General features: G+C 39.9%; 1 protein-coding gene across 8 annotated transcripts in view; it reads right to left on the bottom strand.

The window, feature by feature from the left end:
• Nucleotides 1–20,095, bottom strand: part of LOC135094240 (uncharacterized) — a 184,412-nt gene that overhangs the window by 94,548 nt on the left and 69,769 nt on the right. For 3 of the 8 annotated variants that reach the window (XR_010263677.1, XR_010263679.1, XR_010263680.1), the window contains 2 exons: nt 19,271–19,718; nt 469–786 (listed from right to left, as the gene is read on the bottom strand). The exons of 4 other annotated variants lie outside the window; for them this stretch is intronic. The gene's annotated coding sequence lies outside the window, so the exon portion shown is untranslated. Of the gene's footprint in view, nt 1–468; nt 787–19,270; nt 19,719–20,095 lie in introns of those variants that run through there. One more of the 8 variants, XR_010263678.1, reaches the window with a different exon arrangement.

Raw genomic sequence — 20,095 nt, 5'->3', positions numbered from 1 at the left:
TATTAGAGCTAATCCTCTAGTTACTCCCGCCCATATTCAACCACAATGATATTTCTTGTTCGCATGTGCACTCCGATCTATTCCAAATAAGCTTGGAGGGTAATTTAGAGGGTAATCGCTCTAGTTGCCTCAGTAGCAATCATTATAATTTTACCTTCCACTCATACATCAAATTTTCGCAGATTAACTTTTTACCCTCTAAATCAACTTATATTTTGGTTTCAGTATTGATTCTACTTACTTGAATTGGACCTCGACCCGTTCAAGAACCCTATGTTCTTACAGGCAAAATTTTAACTCTCATTTTTTTTTTTATTTTCTTTTATTATCAATCCCCTCCTACTCATAAGATGACATAATTTATTAAAATGATCGTTTATTTGATTTAAAATAGACTTTTGAAAGTAGCAGAAAAGGAAAAATATTCTTAACGATTGTGTTAACATATCATTTTAATTATATTTATATATCAAATACAAAACAAAGATTTTACCCATATAAAAAACAATAAATAACTGATAGAAACTGGAAAAAATCCTTTTCAAGCTAAATACATCAATTTATCGTATCGAAGCCGAGGTAAACTTCCTCGAACTCACACAAAAATGAATGCCAAAAATATAGACTTTAAATAAATATTTTCCTGCAAGGCCTTCTTCCCAAAAACACAATAACGAAAAGAACTCTTATAAAAAGAATCTTTTGCATATTCTGCTATAAAAATTAAAGCAAATCCCCCTCTCCTATATTCCGTGTTGAACCTCGAAACTGACCCTGATTCTCCTTCTGTAAAATCAAAAGGTGTCCGGTTAGTTTCCGCTAAACAAGAAGCAAACCAAATTAACCTCAAAGGTAACGATAAAAATATAAAACAAATATAACATTGAAATTTAACAAATAACTCTTCACAAAAGCCACTCCTGCCAAAACACAAATGATTAAAACTAAGTAAATTACAATCTCCACTAACACAAAACAATTACATTCAGTTGTTTTACTATTTATAACATGTATTCTATTTAACTAGATCCTAAATCCAGCACATATTATCTGGTTAATAGTATTTCAATTATACAAAAAATTTTAATTACTTAATCTTTTCGTACTTTTTTTTTTTTTAATTCCAAAAGATAGAAACCGACCTGACTCTCGCCGGTCTGAACTCAAATCATGTAAAAAAAATAAAGGTCGCACAGACCTTCTTTTATAGCTGCTGCACTATAAACACATTTTAATTCAACATCAAGGTCGCAAACTTATTTTTTGATAAGGACTCTCTAAAAAAAAAAAAAATAAATAAATAAATAAATAAGATAAAATAAAATAAATAAATAAATAAACAAAATTACGCTGTTATCCCTAAAGTAACTTGATCTTCTAATCCTTAATATAAGGATCACTTACAAACTCTAATCACATATAATTGTCCAATTACAATAGCAGTTATTTTCATTTATACCCTTAGCGCCCCAACCAAATAAACCTTTTAAGTCTATTTTTATTATTTTTAATTCATCAAACTTATTAAGTTTATAAAGCTTTGTAGGGTCTTATCGCCCCTCTAAAAAGTCTTAGCCTTTTCACTTACAAGTTAAATTCAATTTTGATAAAAGAGACAGACTTTTCTTTGTCCAACCATTCATACAAGTTTCCAATTAACAAAGTGATGATAATGGTACCTTTGCACGGTCAACACACCGCGGCTATTGAACATTTCCTGTCAGTGAGCAGGCTGCACCATAAACAACCTCAGAAAGACATGTTTTTGATAAGCAGGCAACAAATAACCTTTGCCGAGTTCCTTTTTATTCCATTATTTTATTATAATTCATTCTCTTTATTTAATTTTTCTCAAATCATTCTACATATTCATTCTACTAATACACTCATTATTTTTTTTTTAATTTTACGTTAAATTCAATATTCTAGTACTTTATCAAAGACATAAATAAATCATTTTCTTTTTCCTAAATCTAAATTCGAACACTTTAATTCCATAGCTACTTTTAAGCCTAAAAAAAAACATTACTTTAATTTTTTTGTCCTATTGATTAATTTTGTAAGTGCTAAGAAGCTCGTCCCTCCTACCCTTCAATATATAATAAACCTTTTCAACGTAACAGAAACGCTATACTAACTTTAGCTGTGCTTTGATTCTCGTGTCCAGGCTCACTTTCCAGTAAGCCTGCTGTGTTACGACTTGTCTCATCTTAATAATGAAAGCGACGGGCGATATGTACATGCTTTACACCTTACATCTAGCAAGCATGTTAAACTTACTTTACAATCAAATCCTCCTTCTAATTAACATTTAAATTCATTTTCCCTACTTAATAAAATTCATTGAGACCCATTTTAAGTTAAGCATTAGCTGCACCTTGGTCTAATACATTCAACATTATTGATGATTTATTCAGTAATTAATTCTATAAAAATGACCTAATAATGCTGGAATACGTACTAATGTACAAACTTAAGTAATATTCTTCGTGGTGTATCCATTCAAAAACAAGTTCCTCTGACAACACTACATCACACACAAATTCTTCACATTTTAAGAACATAACTATTAATACTTTGGTTACAAAACTACTTTTTGGCATAATAGTGTGCCTAATCCTTGTTTAAATACAATTCCTTATTACTTCAACTTTAATTTCATGACATAATTTTCATGTAAAAAATAATCAGATTTCACTTCTTTATTTTTCAGGCCCACCTTAAAATTATATATATATATATATATATATATATATATATATATATATATATATATATATATATATATATATATATATATATATATATATATATATATATATATATATATATATATATCCATTTACCAATAAACCAATATATTCTCATTCAACCTTAGAGTATAACTGCAACTGCTGCTACAATATTAATTAGGCTTTAACTCACTGCTAAATCTTAATTTTCTAAATTATTTAATATTACATGCTGAGAATTAAATTTGATAAAACTAAATCTCTTAACATCAATAATCTTATTATATTAATCTTAAACTACTAAGTATTACGTGCAAAAACTCTGATACAAATTCAGTAAGTTCATGAGAACTTCAAGAAATAATTAAACTTTTAACAATTTGAAATTAATCATTAAATATATAAAACAGTAATATTTGCAATTAGCGATTTAATATTTTTTTAGATTATATATATATATATATATATATATATATATATATATATATATATATATATATATATATATATATATATATATATATATATATATATATATATATATATATATATATATATATATATATATATATATATATATATATATATATATATATATATATATATATATATATATATATATATATATATATATATATATATATATATATATATATATATATATATATATATATATATATATATATATATATATATATATATATATATATATATATATATATATATATATATATATATATATATATATATATATATATATATATATATATATATATATATATAGAAACATGCATATATAAATAAATATAGAAACATGCATATATAAATAAATGATTACATAAATTATATTATATATAAATACATATATAATTAACCTTCTCAACAAAAAAAAAATATCTTCAGTCTTTTATATATAATTAAAGAATTATGTAAAATCTTCATCTTATATAATAAATATATAAAAAGTTCATCTATATAAAATTAAATATTTATATATAACATCAACTATTACTTAAAGACTATAATACAATAAAAAAAAATATATAAAATAATTGTATGTATTTAAAAAAAAATAAATAAATAAATACCTGATTGATTAAAAAAAAAAAAAAAAATTATATATATATATATATATATATATATATATATATATATATATATATATATATATATATATATATATATATATATATATATATATATATATATATATATATATATATATATATATATATATATATATATATATATATATATATATATATATAACAAAATAATAATATTATTAACATAATGCAAAGCTACAAATCTATAATAATCTAAAAAAAACTGATCTCAAACAAAGCAGTATCCCATTTCTTTCCAAAGATGTCCCTCCTATTGTTCTCCGAAACTGTGCCTCCGTGCTTGGACCTTGCCTAGTCAAACTCTTTCAGCTCTGTCTGTCAACATCTACCTTTCCTTCTTGCTGGAAGTTTGCCTACATTCAGCCTGTTCCTAAAAAAAGGGTGACCGTTCTAATCCCTCAAACCATCGTTCTATTGCTTTAATTTCCTGACTATCTAAAGTTTTTGCATCTATCCTCACCAGGAAGATTCTTAAACATCTATCACTTCACAATCTTCTATCTGATCGCCAGTATGGGTTCCATCAATGAAAAAAAAAAAAAAAAAATAATAATAATGCATAATAAAAATTAATGATGAAAAAGCAATCTCTCTCTCTCTCTCTCTCTCTCTCTCTCTCTCTCTCTCTCTCTCTCTCTCTCTCTCTCTCTCTCTCTCTCTCTCTCTCTCTCTCTCTCTCTCCTTTGCTCGAGCCGCTCAGCTCACTCGGCACTAAATAAGATCAAACAAAATATTACAAAAAATATAAACTTGACAAAAAGTGAAGTAAGGGTCCCCGCTGTGAGTGCCGCAGAGAGAGAGAGAGAGAGAGAGAGAGAGATAGAGAGAGAGAGAGAGAGAGAGAGAGAGAGATTGAGGAAGAAAAGTAAACACGTGGGGAAAAAACGGAGACAGGTGGAGAAAGGAGGTGCAGATGAGAAAGGAGGTGGAGGAGGAGGAGGAGGAGGAGGAGGAGGAGGAGGAGGAGGAGGAGAACAACAACAACAACAACAACAACAACAAAAGCACCACCAGCACCACTGCTACCATCACTACCACCACCACCCTCACCACCACCACCAAGAGAAACAGCAAAAAGTCAAGTAAAGAAAGGGAGAAAGAACATGAGGTGCGAGGACTAGGTAATATATTGTCGCCGAGGGGCCTAGTACTAGCAGTGGTGGTTATAGTGGTGGTGGTGGTGGTGGTGGTGGTGGTGGTGGTGGTCGATGGCGCCGCTGCCTGCCTGGAGGAGCGGAGTGCAGGACAGAGCCATGTAACGTCCTGTCCACTTGGTTAAAAATAGCCATCACGTGCGGGGGAAAAAAAGGTAAGGAGCCGTAAGGAATCGAGGGGAAACTTGAGTGTGGTGTGGAGAACGTGGGTGTGACAAGGACGTGGTGCTGTTGCGGTCAAAAAGTCGAGTATATAATCTGCTTTACTTGTTTCCCGTGTAGTTAGCGTTTTCTCTTTCTTTTTCTGAACGAGCGGTAAGGAATCTTGGGGAGACTTGGGTGTGGTGAGGAGTGTACGTGAGGCGTGCGCTGGTGTGACAAGGGCGTGGTGCAGTAGTAAGCAGAAAACAACTACTTTCTCACACTTACTATGTGATACTTTTTTTTCTTCTTCTTTTTGAGAATGAGTGGCAGAGGATCAAGGGCAGACTTAAGTAGGAGGAGGAGGAGGACAGGTGTGGTGTACGTGGGTATGACAAGGGTGGTGCAGTAGTGGTCAGAAGTCATGACCAATCTTCCCTAGTACTGGCTATTGCTGTGTTCTCTATTTCTCTTTCTTCTTCCTTACTTTTTTCTTTTTTTTTTTACCCTCATTCCGTCTTCATGTACTTTTTTTTTTTTTCTTCGTGAACCTCTCGTCTCTCTTTCAATTGTCCAGTTTCACCAGGAGACTCAGCAGATTAGAAGATACAAGACTGAGAATAAATACTGAACAGTGGCACTGAGTGTGTTGTGCTACTCGACTCGTGGACGTGACTACATGAGTGGGTGTCTGGACTAAGTCTGTAAAGATTTTGAACTTTTACCAACCTCCTTCGTTCGTGATATGAGATAAATTGTTATGTACTAGTTTATAATTAAAGCCGTGGCCAATAATCTATCTGTCTGTCTGTCTAACAATCTATTTTATCTGTTTGTCTATATGTCTGTCTAGCCGTCTAACTATGTCTGTCTGTCTATCTATCTGTCTGTCTGTTTAGCCATCTATCCATCAGTCAATTTATCTATCTACCTGTCTAACCGTCCATCTATCTGTCTGTCTACTTATACGTTTGTTTAGCCATCTACCTATCAGTTAATCTATCTATCTGTCCATCTATGTATGTATGTATGTATGTACCTATCAATTCATTTATACGAGTAAGGAATAAGTATAAACACCGAGGAAGTATGGATGAGTTGGTGATGAGAGGCGAATGCTTGGTGACAGATGTGCGAGGTGAGGGTGCAAGCTGATGGTGGGTGTAAGTGGTGGTCTGACAGGGCTGCTAAACACTGCCTAGGAAATGTAAGCTAAAAATAGACAGTAATTAATGAGCTGTCAGAAAGAAATGCAATGGGAAGGGAGAAGGGTGGGAAGGATACATGGCTCAGGAAGGGCACGGCTAAATTATACCTTAAGGAGAGAAGGAAACGCGCGCCCAGAAAAAACAATGGGATAATTATGAAGACAGTGTGAGTGAAGATTGAAGGATTCGAAAGTTGATCATCTATTCTAAGTTTCATTTCTTCTTTTTTTTTTTTCGTTCTTTGTTACTGTTTCTATGAGTATTTCTATATGAATGAGTAATTGACAACAAAAAAGAAAAAAAGGACAGTCAGGAAGACATAAAAACAGAAGGCTAAGTAAGGAATACAAAATTAACTATTATCACTATTTGTATTGTTCTTGTTTACCTATTATTTCTAACTACAAAAGAAATTCTCTCCGTTAACTTTAGCCAGACTCAAATATTCTCTACTCCTTTACTTTCTACGAACAGATTCCAGACCATTTCTCGTTGAATTCAGTTTACTTAATCCCCAACTTCGATCACAAGGCCGTGGAAACGTGAGACAGACAGGCAGACCGACATACATTACACACAGACGTAGCGCTCTTTGTAATATACTTGAAGGAGTTTACCTGAGTGCCCTAAAGGGACCTCGCAGCCACTCACTTAAGGCTTTCTCTAACTTATGAGCTAACAAAGAGTGAGCTGGCACCGACACTGAACGTGGGAGGGGCTTAGGGAAGGGATGGGAAGGAGAGGAGAGGAGAGGAGAGGAGAGGAGAGGAGAGGAGAGGAGAGAGAGAGAGAGAGAGAGAGAGAGAGAGAGAGAGAGAGAGAGAGAGAGAGAGAGAGAGAGAGAGAGAGAGAGAGAGAGAGAGAGAGAGAGAGAGATGGCAAAGATAGGAAAAGAGACAGGAAGGAGAAAGGGTGAGAGGAAAATAGAAATGAAGAGGACTAAGAAGAAGGAAGAACATGGAAGGAAGAAAGGGAAGGAAAACATGACATGGGCAGGAAGAAGAAGGAAAAAGGAAAAGAGGCATAGAAGAATATAGAAAGGAAGGGACGTGGATGAAGGAAAGAAAAAAAAAAAGAAACGGAAGACGAATGATGAAAGGAGTAAGTGATACGTAAAAGAGAAAGGAAAAGGACACATGAAAAGCAAAACGAGAGAAAAGAGGAGAGGCAAACAATGAACAGGGAAGGAAAAGAGAATCTCGAGAAGCGTCCGTGAGTAAGAAAGATGGACGAATGAGGGGAAGGAAAGAGACAGACGAGGAAACTGGAGGCGGTGAAAGGAGCAGGGGAGGGAGACGAGAAGGCAGCAAATGTATAGGTGTGAAAGAGAGAAGCACGTAACGAAGAGGGAGAGGAAACAGACACACACCAAAAACTGAAGGAAAGAAAGAAAGTAAGAAAATGAAAGGCAGAAAGAAAAATAAAGAAAAAAGGAAGAAAGCAGAAACAAAACAGTAAAAAAAAAAAGAAAAAGACTAAAATAACAAATGAACAAAAAGAAAGAAAAGGAAAAAAAGTGAGGCTGGAGACAGAGAAAGCGAAAGACTAACAGAAAAGAATGAGTTTTAGATGAAGAATGGAAAGGAAACAGGAAGACAAACGAATTGAGGGCAGAATAAAAAAAAAAGTGCAAAAGAGAGAAGAGAGGATGTGAAGAGAAAGGGGGGAGGGAAGAGGGAGTGGGAGAGGTGAGAGAGAGTGAGGAGAGGGAGAGGGGAGAGAGGGAGGCGTGCATGCAGGACATGAAAGAATTAATGCATGATTCTCTCTTGCTTAATGAACACCAACTGACGCCAGGACACCAGGAGGAGGAGGAGGAGGAGGAGGAGGAGGAGTAGAAAAGGGAAGGAAACAGGAAATACAACAACAACAACAACAACAACAACAACAAAAACAACAAAGGAGAAGAAAAGGAAGAAAACGATGATAATGACGATAGCGAAGAAGAAGAAGAAGAAGAAAATGAAGAATACGAGGAGTAAACAAACAAATAAACAAAAGACACACACACACACACACACACACACACACACACACACACACACACACAGAATGACCTGACGGCTAGGCACTGCGGCAGATAGGTCACCTAAGGAAGGCAGAAAGGGGTGGAAGAGGAGGTCAGGTCAGGTCACCCCTTCACACATGCAGGAGGAACAAGAGAAGAAGGAAGAGAAAGAGGAAGGGGAGGAGGAAGACGAAGAGGATGACAATAATATAACTGGTCATATATATATATTAACGGTAACATTCCATTGACGGTTCATCTCTCTCAGTACAAGGAGAAGGAAGCATGAAGGGTAATACAGCAGGAGGCTCCTCTCCACCTACCACTCCATTTCAAAACACACTGTATTGGACGCACCGGGGAACATGTACAGTGGACCATGGGAAAACTGACAACCAACTCTCAATACAAATAGAGGAGGAGGAGGAGGAGGAGGAGGAGGAGGGTTTCCATAAATTTTGACGAAGTATAGCAGTGTTATAGAACTGATGTGGCGATTCTCTCTCTCTCTCTCTCTCTCTCTCTCTCTCTCTCTCTCTCTCTCTCTCTCTCTCTCTCTCTCTCTCTCTCTCTCTCTCTCTCTCTCTCTCTCTCTCTCTCTCTGTGTGTGTATGTGTGTGTGCGTGTTAAGGAACATGTCATTATCTCTATTGGAGTGGAAGTGATTGGCGCTCTTTCATCATTCTTAAACTATTATCATTATTATCGTCCTATCTCATCTCTTTCCTGCTCCTCCTCCTCCTCCTCCTCCTCCTCCTCCTCCTATTAATTTTCCTTGACACATTCGTTCCTTCCCTTGGTGCAGACTACGAGTCATTTCCTCTCCTCTTTGCAAAATTTACTTTCCGATGAGATTTCAAGTTAATTTTCCCTACACATTTTTTTTTTTTCTATATACCTTAGCAATGTTTTTTTGGAAGTGTGGTCTTGCTATTATGTGTTATTTCGTCGCCCTCTGTCTGTCTGTCTGTCTGTCTGTCTGTCTGTCTGTCTGTCCGTCTTTTTTTTTTTTTTATTTTTTTTATGTAGGAAGGATACTGGCCAAGGGCAACAAAAATCTAATAAAAAAAATGCCCACTGAAATGCCAGTCCCTAAAAGGGTCAAAGCAGTGGTCAAAAATTGGTGGATAAGTGTCTTGAAACCTCCCTCTTGAAGGAATTCAAGTCATAGGAAGGTGGAAATACAGAAGCAGGCAAGGAGTTCCAGAGTTTACCAGAGAAAGGGATGAATGATTGAGAATACTGGTTAACTCTTGCGTTAGAAAGGTGGACAGAATAGGAGTGAGAGAAAGAAGAAAGTCTTGTGCAGCGAGGCCGCGGAAGGAGGGGAGGCATGCAGTTAGCAAGATCAGAAGAGCAGTTAGCATGAAAATAGCGGTAGAAGACAGCTAGAGATGCAACATTGCGGCGGTGAGAGAGAGGCTGAAGACAGTCAGTTAGAGGAGAGGAGTTGATGAGACGAAAAGCTTTTGATTCCACCCTGTCTAGAACAGCAGTATGAGTGGAACCCCCCCAGACATGTGAAGCATACTCCATACATGGACGGATAAGGCCCTTGTACAGAGTTAGCAGCTGCGGGGGTGAGAAAAACTGGCGGAGACGTCTCAGAACACCTAACTTCATGGAAGCTGTTTTAGCTAGAGATGAGATGTGAAGTTTCCAGTTCAGATTATAAGTAAAGGACAGACCGAGGATGTTCAGTGTAGAAGAGGGGGATAGTTGAGTGTCATTGAAGAAGAGGGGATAGTTGTCTGGAAGATTGTGTCGAGTTGATAGATGGAGGAATTGAGTTTTTGAGGCATTGAACAATACCAAGTTTGCTCTGCCCCAATCAGAAATTTTAGAAAGATCAGAAGTCAGGCGTTCTGTGGCTTCCCTGCGTGATATGTTTACCTCCTGAAGGGTTGGACGTCTATGAAAAGACGTGGAAAAGTGCAGGGTGGTATCATCAGCATAGGAGTGGATAGGACAAGAAGTTTGTTTTAGAAGATCATTAATGAATAATAAGAAGAGAGTGGGTGACAGGACAGAACCCTGAGGAACACCACTGTTAATAGATTTAGGAGAAGAACAGTGACCGTCTACCACAGCAGCAATAGAACGGTCAGAAAGGAAACTTGAGATGAAGTTACAGAGAGAAGGATAGAAACCGTAGGAGGGTAGTTTGGAAATCAAAGCTTTGTGCCAGACTCTATCAAAGGCTTTTGATATGTCCAAGGCAACAGCAAAAGTTTCACCAAAGTCTCTAAAAGAGGATGACCAAGACTCAGTAAGGAAAGCCAGAAGATCACCAGTCGAGCGGCCTTGACGGAACCCATACTGGCGATCAGATAGAAGGTTGTGAAGTGATAGATGTTTAAGAATCTTCCTGTTGAGGATAGATTCAAAAACTTTAGATAAGCAGGAAATTAAAGCAATAGGACGGTAGTTTGAGGGATTAGAGCGGTCACCCTTTTTAGGAACAGGTTGAATGTAGGCAAACTTCCAGCAAGAAGGAAAGGTAGATGTTGACAGACAGAGCTGAAAGAGTTTGACTAGGCAAGGTGCAAGCACGGAGGCACAGTTTCGGAGAACAATAGGAGGGACCCCATCAGGTCCATAAGCCTTCTGAGGGTTTAGGCCAGCGAGGGCATGGAAAACATCATTACAAAGAATTTTAATACGAGGCATGAAGTAGTCAGAGGGTGGAGGAGAGGGAGGAACAAGCCCAGAATCGTCCAAGGTAGAGTTTTTAGCAAAGGTTTGAGCAAAGAGTTCAGCTTTAGAAATAGATGTGATAGCAGTGGTGCCATCTGGTTGAAGTAGAGGAGGGAAAGAAGAAGAAGCAAAGTTATTGGAGATATTTTTGGCTAGATGCCAGAAATCACGAGGGGAGTTAGATCTTGAAAGGTTTTGACATTTTCTGTTAATGAAGGAGTTTTTGGCTAGTTGGAGAACAGACTTGGCATGGTTCCGGGCAGAAATATAAAGTGCATGAGATTCTGGTGAAGGAAGGCTTAAGTACATTTTGTGGGCCACCTCTCTATCATGTATAGCACGAGAACAAGCTGTGTTAAACCAAGGTTTAGAAGGTTTAGGACGAGAAAAAGAGTGAGGAATGTACGCCTCCATGCCAGACACTATCACCTCTGTTATGCGCTCAGCACACAAAGACGGTCTCTGACACGGAAGCAGTAGTCATTCCAAGGAAAATCAGCAAAATACCGCCTCAGGTCCCCCCAACTAGCAGAGGCAAAACGCCAGAGGCACCTTCGCTTAGGGGGATTCTGAGGAGGGATTGGAGTGATAGGACAAGATAAAGATATGAGATTGTGATCGGAGGAGCCCAACGGAGAAGAAAGGGTGACAGCATAAGCAGAAGGATTAGAGGTCAGGAAAAGGTCAAGAATGTTGGGCGTATCTCCAAGACGGTCAGGAATACGAGTAGGGTGTTGCACCAATTGCTCTAGGTCATGGAGGATAGCAAAGTTGTAGGCTAGTTCACCAGGATGGTCAGTGAAGGGAGAGGAAAGCCAAAGCTGGTGGTGAACATTGAAGTCTCCAAGAATGGAGATCTCTGCAAAAGGGAAGAGGGTCAGAATGTGCTCCACTTTGGAAGTTAAGTAGTCAAAGAATTTCTTATAGTCAGAGGAGTTAGGAGAGAGGTATACAGCACAGATAAATTTAGTACGAGAATGACTCTGTAGTCGTAGCCAGATGGTGGAAAACTCGGAAGATTCAAGAGCGTGGGCACGAGAGCAGGTTAAGTCATTGCGCACATAAACGCAGCATCCAGCTTTGGATCGAAAATGAGGATAGAGAAAGTAGGAGGGAACAGAAAAGGGGCTACTGTCAGTTGCCTCAGACACCTGAGTTTCAGTGAGGAAAAGAAGATGAGGTTTAGAAGAGGAGAGGTGGTGTTCTACAGATTGAAAATTAGATCTTAGACCGCGAATGTTGCAGAAGTTAATGAAGAAAAAGTTGAGGGGGGTGTCAAGACACTTAGGGTCGTCGACGGAAAGGCAGTCCGACCTGGGGACATTTATGGTCCCCTCCCCAGATGGGGACTCCGAGGCTGGTGTAGGAGTCGCCGTGATTTAAAATTTTTGGAGTGAAGGGTGTGTGTGTTATTAGGTGCTTGTAGTTTTGTGTGGAGGAAGAGAGTTGTCTTTAGAGGGCAGGCTGTGACTACCCCCTTGTGTTGTGAGACACAAAGGGAAAAACGTTCAGTGAGGTCACAGCTGGGTTTAATGATAAGTTCACAGCACCCCCTGAACAGTGCTTTAGACCTCACTGGGAGTAATTATCGTTTCGGCAGGTGTCTACTGCCTCCTCCATACATCGTTGATCATTAGCCGCCATTGTTTACTATTTCACGTCCTTCTCTTCCCCAGCCAGTCAAGTGTTCTCGTGGAGTTTTTTTGTAAATAATTGTTTTTACTTCGTTTCTTTGTTACCTGATTTATTGTTTCTTGTCTCTATTTGCCGTCTGTTTTATGTTTTTTTTTTTTTTATTCTCAGTTTCTTTCACCGTGTGTGTGTGTGTGTGTGTGTGTGTGTGTGTGTGTGTGTGTTAATGTAGGAAGGACACTGGCAACAGTGTCCTTGGAAGGCCAAGGGCAACAAAAATCAATAAAAAAATGCCCACTGAAATGCCAGTCCCATAAAAGGGTCAAAGCAGTGGTCAAAAATTGATGAACAAGTGTCTTGAAACCTCCCTCTTGAAGGAATTCAAGTCATAAGAAGGTGGAAATAGAGAAGCAGACAGGGAGTTCCAGAGTTTATCAGAGAAAGGGATGAAATGATTGAGAGTAATGGTTAACTTTTGCGTTAGAGAGTTGGACAGAATAGGGGTGAGAGAAAGAAGAAAGTCTTGTGCAGCGAGGCCGCGGGAGGAGGGGGGGCATGCAGTTAGCAAGATCAGAAGAGCAGTTAGCATGAAAATAGCGGTAGAAGACAACTAGATATGCAACATTGCGGCGGTGAGAGAGAGGCTGAGGACAGTCAGTTAGAGGAGAGGGGTTGATGAGACGAAAAGCTTTTGATTCCACCCTGTCTAGAAGAGCAGTATGAGTGGAACCCCCCCAGACATGTGAAGCATACTCCATACATGGACGGATAAGGCCCTTGCACAGATTTAGCAGCTGAGGGGTGTGAGAAAAACTGGCGGAGACGTCTCAGAACGCTTAACTTCATAGAAGCTGTTTTAGCTAGAGATGAGATGTGAAGTTTCCAGTTCAGATTATAAGTAAAGGACAGACTAAGGATGTTCACTGTAGAAGAGGGGGACAGTTGAGTGTCATTGAAGAAGAGGGGATAGTTGTCTGGAAGGTTGTGTCGAGTTGATAGATGGAGGACTTGAGTTTTTGAGGCATTGAACAATACCAAGTTTGCTCTGCCCCAGTCAGAAATTTTATAAAGATCAGAAGTCAAGCGTCCTGTGGCTTCCCTGCGTGAAATGTTTACCTCCTCAAGGGTTGGACGTCTATGAAAAGACGTGGAAAAATGCAGGGTGGTATCATCAGCGTAGGAGTGGATAGGACAAGAAGTTTGGTTTAGAAGATCATTAATGAATAATAAGAAGAGAGTGGGTGATAGGGCAGAACCCTGAGGAACACCACTGTTAATAGATTTAGGAGAAGAACAGCGACCGTCTGCCACAGCAGCAATAAAACGGTCAGAAAGGAAACTTGAGATGAAGTTACAGAGAGAAGGAGAGAAGCCATAGGAGGGTAGTTTGAAAATTAAAGCTTTGTGCCAGTCTCTATCAAAAAAAAAAAAAAAGGCAAAACGCCAGAGGCACCTTCGCTTAGGGGGGTCCTGAGGAGGGATTGGAGTGATAGAACAAGATAAAGATATGAGATTGTGATCAGAGGAGCCCATCGGAGAAGAAAGGGTGACAGCAACAGCATAAGCAGAAGGATAAGATGTCAGGAAAAGGTCAAGAATGTTGGCGTATCTCCAAGACGGTCAGGAATACGAGTAGGGTGTTGCACCAATTGCTCTAGGTCGTGGAGGATAGCAAAGTTGTAGGCTAGTTCACCAGGATGGTCAGTGAAGGGAGAGGAAAGCCAAAGCTGGTGGTGAACATTAAAGTCTCCAAGAATGGAGATCTCTGCAAAGGGAAGAGGGTCAGAATGTGCTCCACTTTGGAAGTTAAGTAGTCAAAGAATTTCTTATTGTCAGAGGAGTTAGGTGAGAGGTATACAGCACAGATAAATTTAGTTTGAGAGTGACTCTGTAGTCGTAGCCAGATGGTGGAAAACTCGGAAGATTCAAGAGCGTGGGCACGAGAGCAGGTTAAGTCATTGCTCACATAAACGCAGCATCCAGCTTTGGATCGAAAATGAGGATAGAGAAAGTAGGAGGGAACAGAAAAGGGGCTACTGTCAGTTGCCTCAGACACCTGAGTTTCAGTGAGGAAAAGAAGATGAGGTTTAGAAGAGGAGAGGTGGTGTTCTACAGATTGAAAATTAGATCTTAGACCGCGAATGTTGCAGATGTTAATGAAGAAAAATTGAGGGGGGTGTCAAGACACTTAGGGTCGTCGACAGAAAGGCAGTCCGACCTGGGGACATTTATGGTCCTCTCCCCAGATGGGGAAGATAAATTAAGAAAATTAAAATTAATAACGGTATATAAACAAAAAAAAAATCTGGATTAAGGATTTTCATTAAGAAAATACCATGGATAAAAGATATTACACTAAGAAATTAAAAATAAGGATACTAGATTAAGTAAATTAAGATAAAGAATATTAGATGAATAAAATAGTCTGGATTAAAGATAGTAGATTAAAGAAATAGTCTGGATTAAGGATAGTAAATTAAGAATTTAGTCTGAATTAAAAACAGTACATTAATAAAATAGTCTAAATTTAGGAAAGTAGATTAAGACAATAGTCTAGCTTAAGGATAATAGATTAAGAAAATAGTATGGATTAAGAATAACAGATTAAGGAAATTGAGATTAAGGATGTTAGATTAAGAAAGCATTGTGGATTAAGGATGACAAATTAAGAAAATAATCTGGATTAAGGACTTGTTCTAAAAAATGCTGGAAAATAATCTGTTTCAGTGTGTGTGTGTGTGTGTGTGTGTGTGTTTTCTATTATACAGTCAATAATAGACAATCAACTTCATTTACAAAAATGTTGCTAGTCTTCAGATATGAGAGACATTTATCAACACACAACGGTTACTTATTTTCTTGAACTTCTTTCCTTTTTTTCTTCATCTCAATTTTCTTCAACGTATTTTTTTCAACTTCTTCTCTTTTTCAACTTGTTTTTGTGTCCAATCATCACAACAACGAAGTCAAGCCACGCCATATCATCACTTCCTTCATTATTTCTACTAATAGCAGTTTACAGACAGAAAGAGTTGAAGTGCTGTAGATAAACAAATAAGAGACAGAGACGGGGGGGAGGGGCGTATGGGGGGATTACAGAGGGGTTGGGAGGAGAGGGGAGGAAAAATAAAGGCGGCAGGATAAAACAAGTGAATATCGCCTGGTGCTTGAGCGAAGATTGATGATAATTCTGTGTTATCACTTACGTGCAAAGGAGGTGAGGAGGGGGGAAGGGGAGGTGGGGAGGGAAGGAGGAGCAGAGAGGATTGGGGGGTAGGGGAGTAAAGGAGACACCCATCTTCTCTGCAATGGCAGCGATAACTCCCCGCCTCGCCTTTCCTATCTACTCCCATTTCCCACTATCACCCACTCCCCTTCCCTCCCCACTAACGCCCACTCCTTTTTCCTCCCCACTAACTCCCCTCCCTCTCCCCACTCACTCTCACTCCTCTTCTGTGTCCATTTGCTTTCACTCTTCTCTTTACCACTCTTACTACTCCTCTTTTCCCTCCCGACTCACCCATCCCGCCTTTTTCTCCCTCTTTATCCCCTTCTCCCTCCCCTTAACAGTTTCTCTTCTCCCCTTCTCTCCTCTCACATTCCAACCACATATCTTTTCACTTCCACCACTCCATATGCTTCCCAATCACCTACATCCACTTTCTTCCTTCCTTCCCTATCTCTTGGCTTTTTCCTGACCTTCACTTCGCCCCATCACTCCCTTAACCTTCACAATTAATTCCTCTCTCTCTCTCTCTCTCTCTCTCTCTCTCTCTCTCTCTCTCTCTCTCTCTCTCTCTCTCTCTCTCTCTAAAAATCCGAGAACATTCACAGCCACATCTACCTCCACTACTACTACTACTACTACTACTACTACTACTACTACTACTACTCCTTATCACAAACAGCCACGGAAGGGACACAAAATCTGCTGTTGTTTGTTCTTCCTTTGCATTAATTTTTGCTCTCGTGTATACAGACTAGTCCTTTAAAATGTTTCGCACCATCCCTCCTCCCTCTCCCTCTCCTTACCCCTAACAAAACAATCTTTATGAAAACAATCTTTATGATAAGCCACGCAATATCATCATTTCCTTATTTTTTTCCTACGTATAGTTAAAAGAAAAAAATAGAAATAGATAAAGTGTTGTCCCTAAAAATTGGTAACCACTCAGAGACATGTTTTCCTTCCCCGTCTTTGTGAACATATTGTATATAAAGAACAAAGCTCTGAAGACTGTTACTCCCCTCATCAACACAAGCCAAAGTCGCCATCTTACACTGTGAACGCTTATCAACACTCTATGGACTCTCTCAAGAGGGAAGCTTCAAGACACTCCTCCCACAATTTTTGACGATCGTTTCCGACTCTGTTTTAGGGACCGGCACTTCAGGGGACATTTTTCTTCGTAATTTTGTTGCCCTTGTCAGGTGCCCCTCCTGGAAAATGAGAGAGAGAGAGAGAGAGAGAGAGAGAGAGAGAGAGAGAGAGAGAGAGAGAGAGAGAGAGAGAGAGAGAGAGAGAGAGAGAGAGAGAGAGAGAGAGAGAGAGAGAGAGAGAGAGAGAGAGAGCCGTCTGCAGTTTTCGGCCTCCCGGAGCCATCATTCTGCCCCAGTAGTCAAATTTTCGCGTGTTTTTGAGCGCGCCAAATTAACGTCTATGTCTCAAAAACACTGCACAACAAAGAATGATTCAAGCACATCCGACACTTGTGGAAACTAGCTTACAGTATTACTCCTTTCATCAAACGTCTTCTCCCTCTCTCCAGTTCAATGACCTCCCATTAACATGCGTCTGCTCACGCCACAACAACGATAAGTTACACAGACAATGAAAGGAATGTTCTCTTGGGCGAGAGGTACTGCCCGCCAGGTAGGGGACACTATTTACACCAACTCATTCGTTAAGAAAATCTTATAACTTAGATAATAATGGCTTAAAACGCACACAAGCCAAGCATACTGTGTCCTCAGCTCATAATGATCCCCCTCCTGCTCTTCCTGCTTCCCCACCCTTGGCATTGTAAGCGCGGGACTGAACTTGCTCTCCTCGGCACAGTGACACGAGAATGTGGCAGTGGAAGTCATTTTAGCTGAGCCAAAACTACACGTCAGTTACGTTGTGTGAATGGGCATTGTTGGCGAGGTTTTCCACGGCTCTAAATGGCTGACAGACCGTGGTGGCGCCAAATGTTAGTGCGATATTAGTGCACAGCTGCTGATGTATGAATTGTGAGCCAAATAACACAGATAAGTGACTGATAGAATTAATATTTAGAGAATTAAATATACTAAATCAAATAAATGTATTACTTCTATGCTTTTGAAAGGAGTCTTCATTGCAGTGATTCAGCATAATTCATTGAAAAGTGCATCACTGCCGCTAATAAAAAATAATCATAATTTTATATTTTGTTTCATTCTTGTATCTGATTGGCTAAAGACCTTATCACATTCTAGAATCGAGGCCTCTGATTGGTGCGCCTGGTGGGTGCCGAAGTCTTTAGCTCCAAGCTGCTGAGCGCTCCAAGAAGGGGGCGCAAAGGTATACCATACCCTCTGACGAACAGGTTCCCAGTAAGACTGTGCAATGCCTGGATTTTCTACTGAAGATTTTGGCACAACACTCCATAATAAGAGATTCAACAACAACAAGAGGAAGCGACAAGCAATGGACGCCCAAGAGATCCTCGGTGAGAAGGGGAACGGGAAGGAGAAACTGACCACGAACAAGAGGCGGCGGCTGGAGAGCCTCGAAGACTGCACCAGCCACGAGAAGACGGTCACTGAAGGCTGTGCAGAGATGAAACATCGCGCGAGCCGGCGAGAACACAAAAATCAGAGGGACGGGAATGACATGAAAGGCAAGAAAACGATGAGCGTGGAGTGTTTTCATCCAATTATGGACCGCACCAAGAAGAGAAAGAGGCAGAACAAGGACGACGACGAGAAACAGAACAAGAGGAAGAAACAGGACACGGAGGAAACGGAAAACCAGGACAAGAAAAGGAAGAGGCAGGTTAATGACGACGACGAGAAGCAGAACAAGAAGAGGCAGAGGCAGGTTACGGACGATGACGAGAAGCAGGACAAGAAGAGGAAGAGGCTAGACACGGAGGACGACGAGAAGCAGGACAAGAAGAGGAAGAGGCAGGTTAAGGACGACGACGCGAAGCAGGACAAGAAGAGGAAGAGGCAGGACGCGGAGGACGACGAGAAGCAGGCAAAGAAGAGCAGGGGGAGGGCAGGAGAGAACGAAAGAAGGGGGGAAGATGGAGTGCTGTCAATGCGTTAAGCACGGCATCAAGAGATGGAAGATGAGAGGGTGGTACAAAGACGACGTGGTGAGGCTGATGGTGGATGCCAAGAGAGTCAGCAAGGAGAGGAACGTGAGCAGGTGGTGCCGTCTTAATATTGGGAAAGAAAACCTGGTGTCCGCGACCGTGCGCGGCCACCCGTGCCTTGTCCAGCTTGACAGCGGCTCCTCATGCAGCCTCATGAGGCTAACACTGGCCCGGAGGCTGGGAATCGTCACGGGCAAGCAAGAGACAGTAAAGAAATACTTGTTTACCTGGGCTGGCATGCTGGAGTTAGACGTGATCGAGCTGGACGAGGTGGTGGTGATGCTGCGTCGCTACGTGGCGGTCAACACGCGCATGACGGTCATTGTACGCGGGGATGTGAGGAAGCACTCCTTGGATCTAATAGTTATGTCCATGAGCCGCCTGCAGGAGGCCGAGGTGCGGCAGGAGTTCCATCCCGACGACAGCAGCATCCTGTTCCTGCGTCACCCAAAACGTCTGCGGCGGAGACAACCTTCAGACACACAACGCAAAACGTTCATGTTTGCCGCACGAGCGTTAGGCATCGAGGAGCCGCTGACGGTGATGGTGAACACTGGTAACGCGTCTACATTCTCTATCACTAAGACTGGTCAGGACAAGATGCTGTGCAGGACAGGCAAATCGACTGTGCTGCCGAAACGAGTCCTGCTGCACTTTGGCAGCGGCACAGACACTCTGCGAAAGATGGACACGATATACATGCGCCACTGGTTTGATTTCGTGTTTGGACGAACGCTGCTGTGTAAATTACAAGCAGCAATAGATTATGATGATTTGTCCATGACCTTGACGCTCAACGGAAAACGATACCGCTTCGACATCCTCACTCACGTCCTCCGTCTGCGTACGCCCAGAGGTGCCACGTCCTCTCAGTCTCCGCCTTGATTTTATTGATTGACTGATTTTTTTGTTTTGTTTCGATTTGTTATCCATCAGGGAGGTCAGCAGAGGCAAGAAATAGATGAATAAAAATCCCGCTCAAAGAAGATCCCAAAACGAAAATAGGAGCAGTGAATAGAGTAGAAAAAATAGTCTGGATTAAGGATATAAAA

The sequence above is a fragment of the Scylla paramamosain genome, chromosome 45, assembly GCF_035594125.1.
Source record: "Scylla paramamosain isolate STU-SP2022 chromosome 45, ASM3559412v1, whole genome shotgun sequence".
Lineage (NCBI taxonomy): Eukaryota > Metazoa > Arthropoda > Malacostraca > Decapoda > Portunidae > Scylla > Scylla paramamosain.
This window is presented reverse-complemented; position numbering and strand designations above follow the sequence as displayed.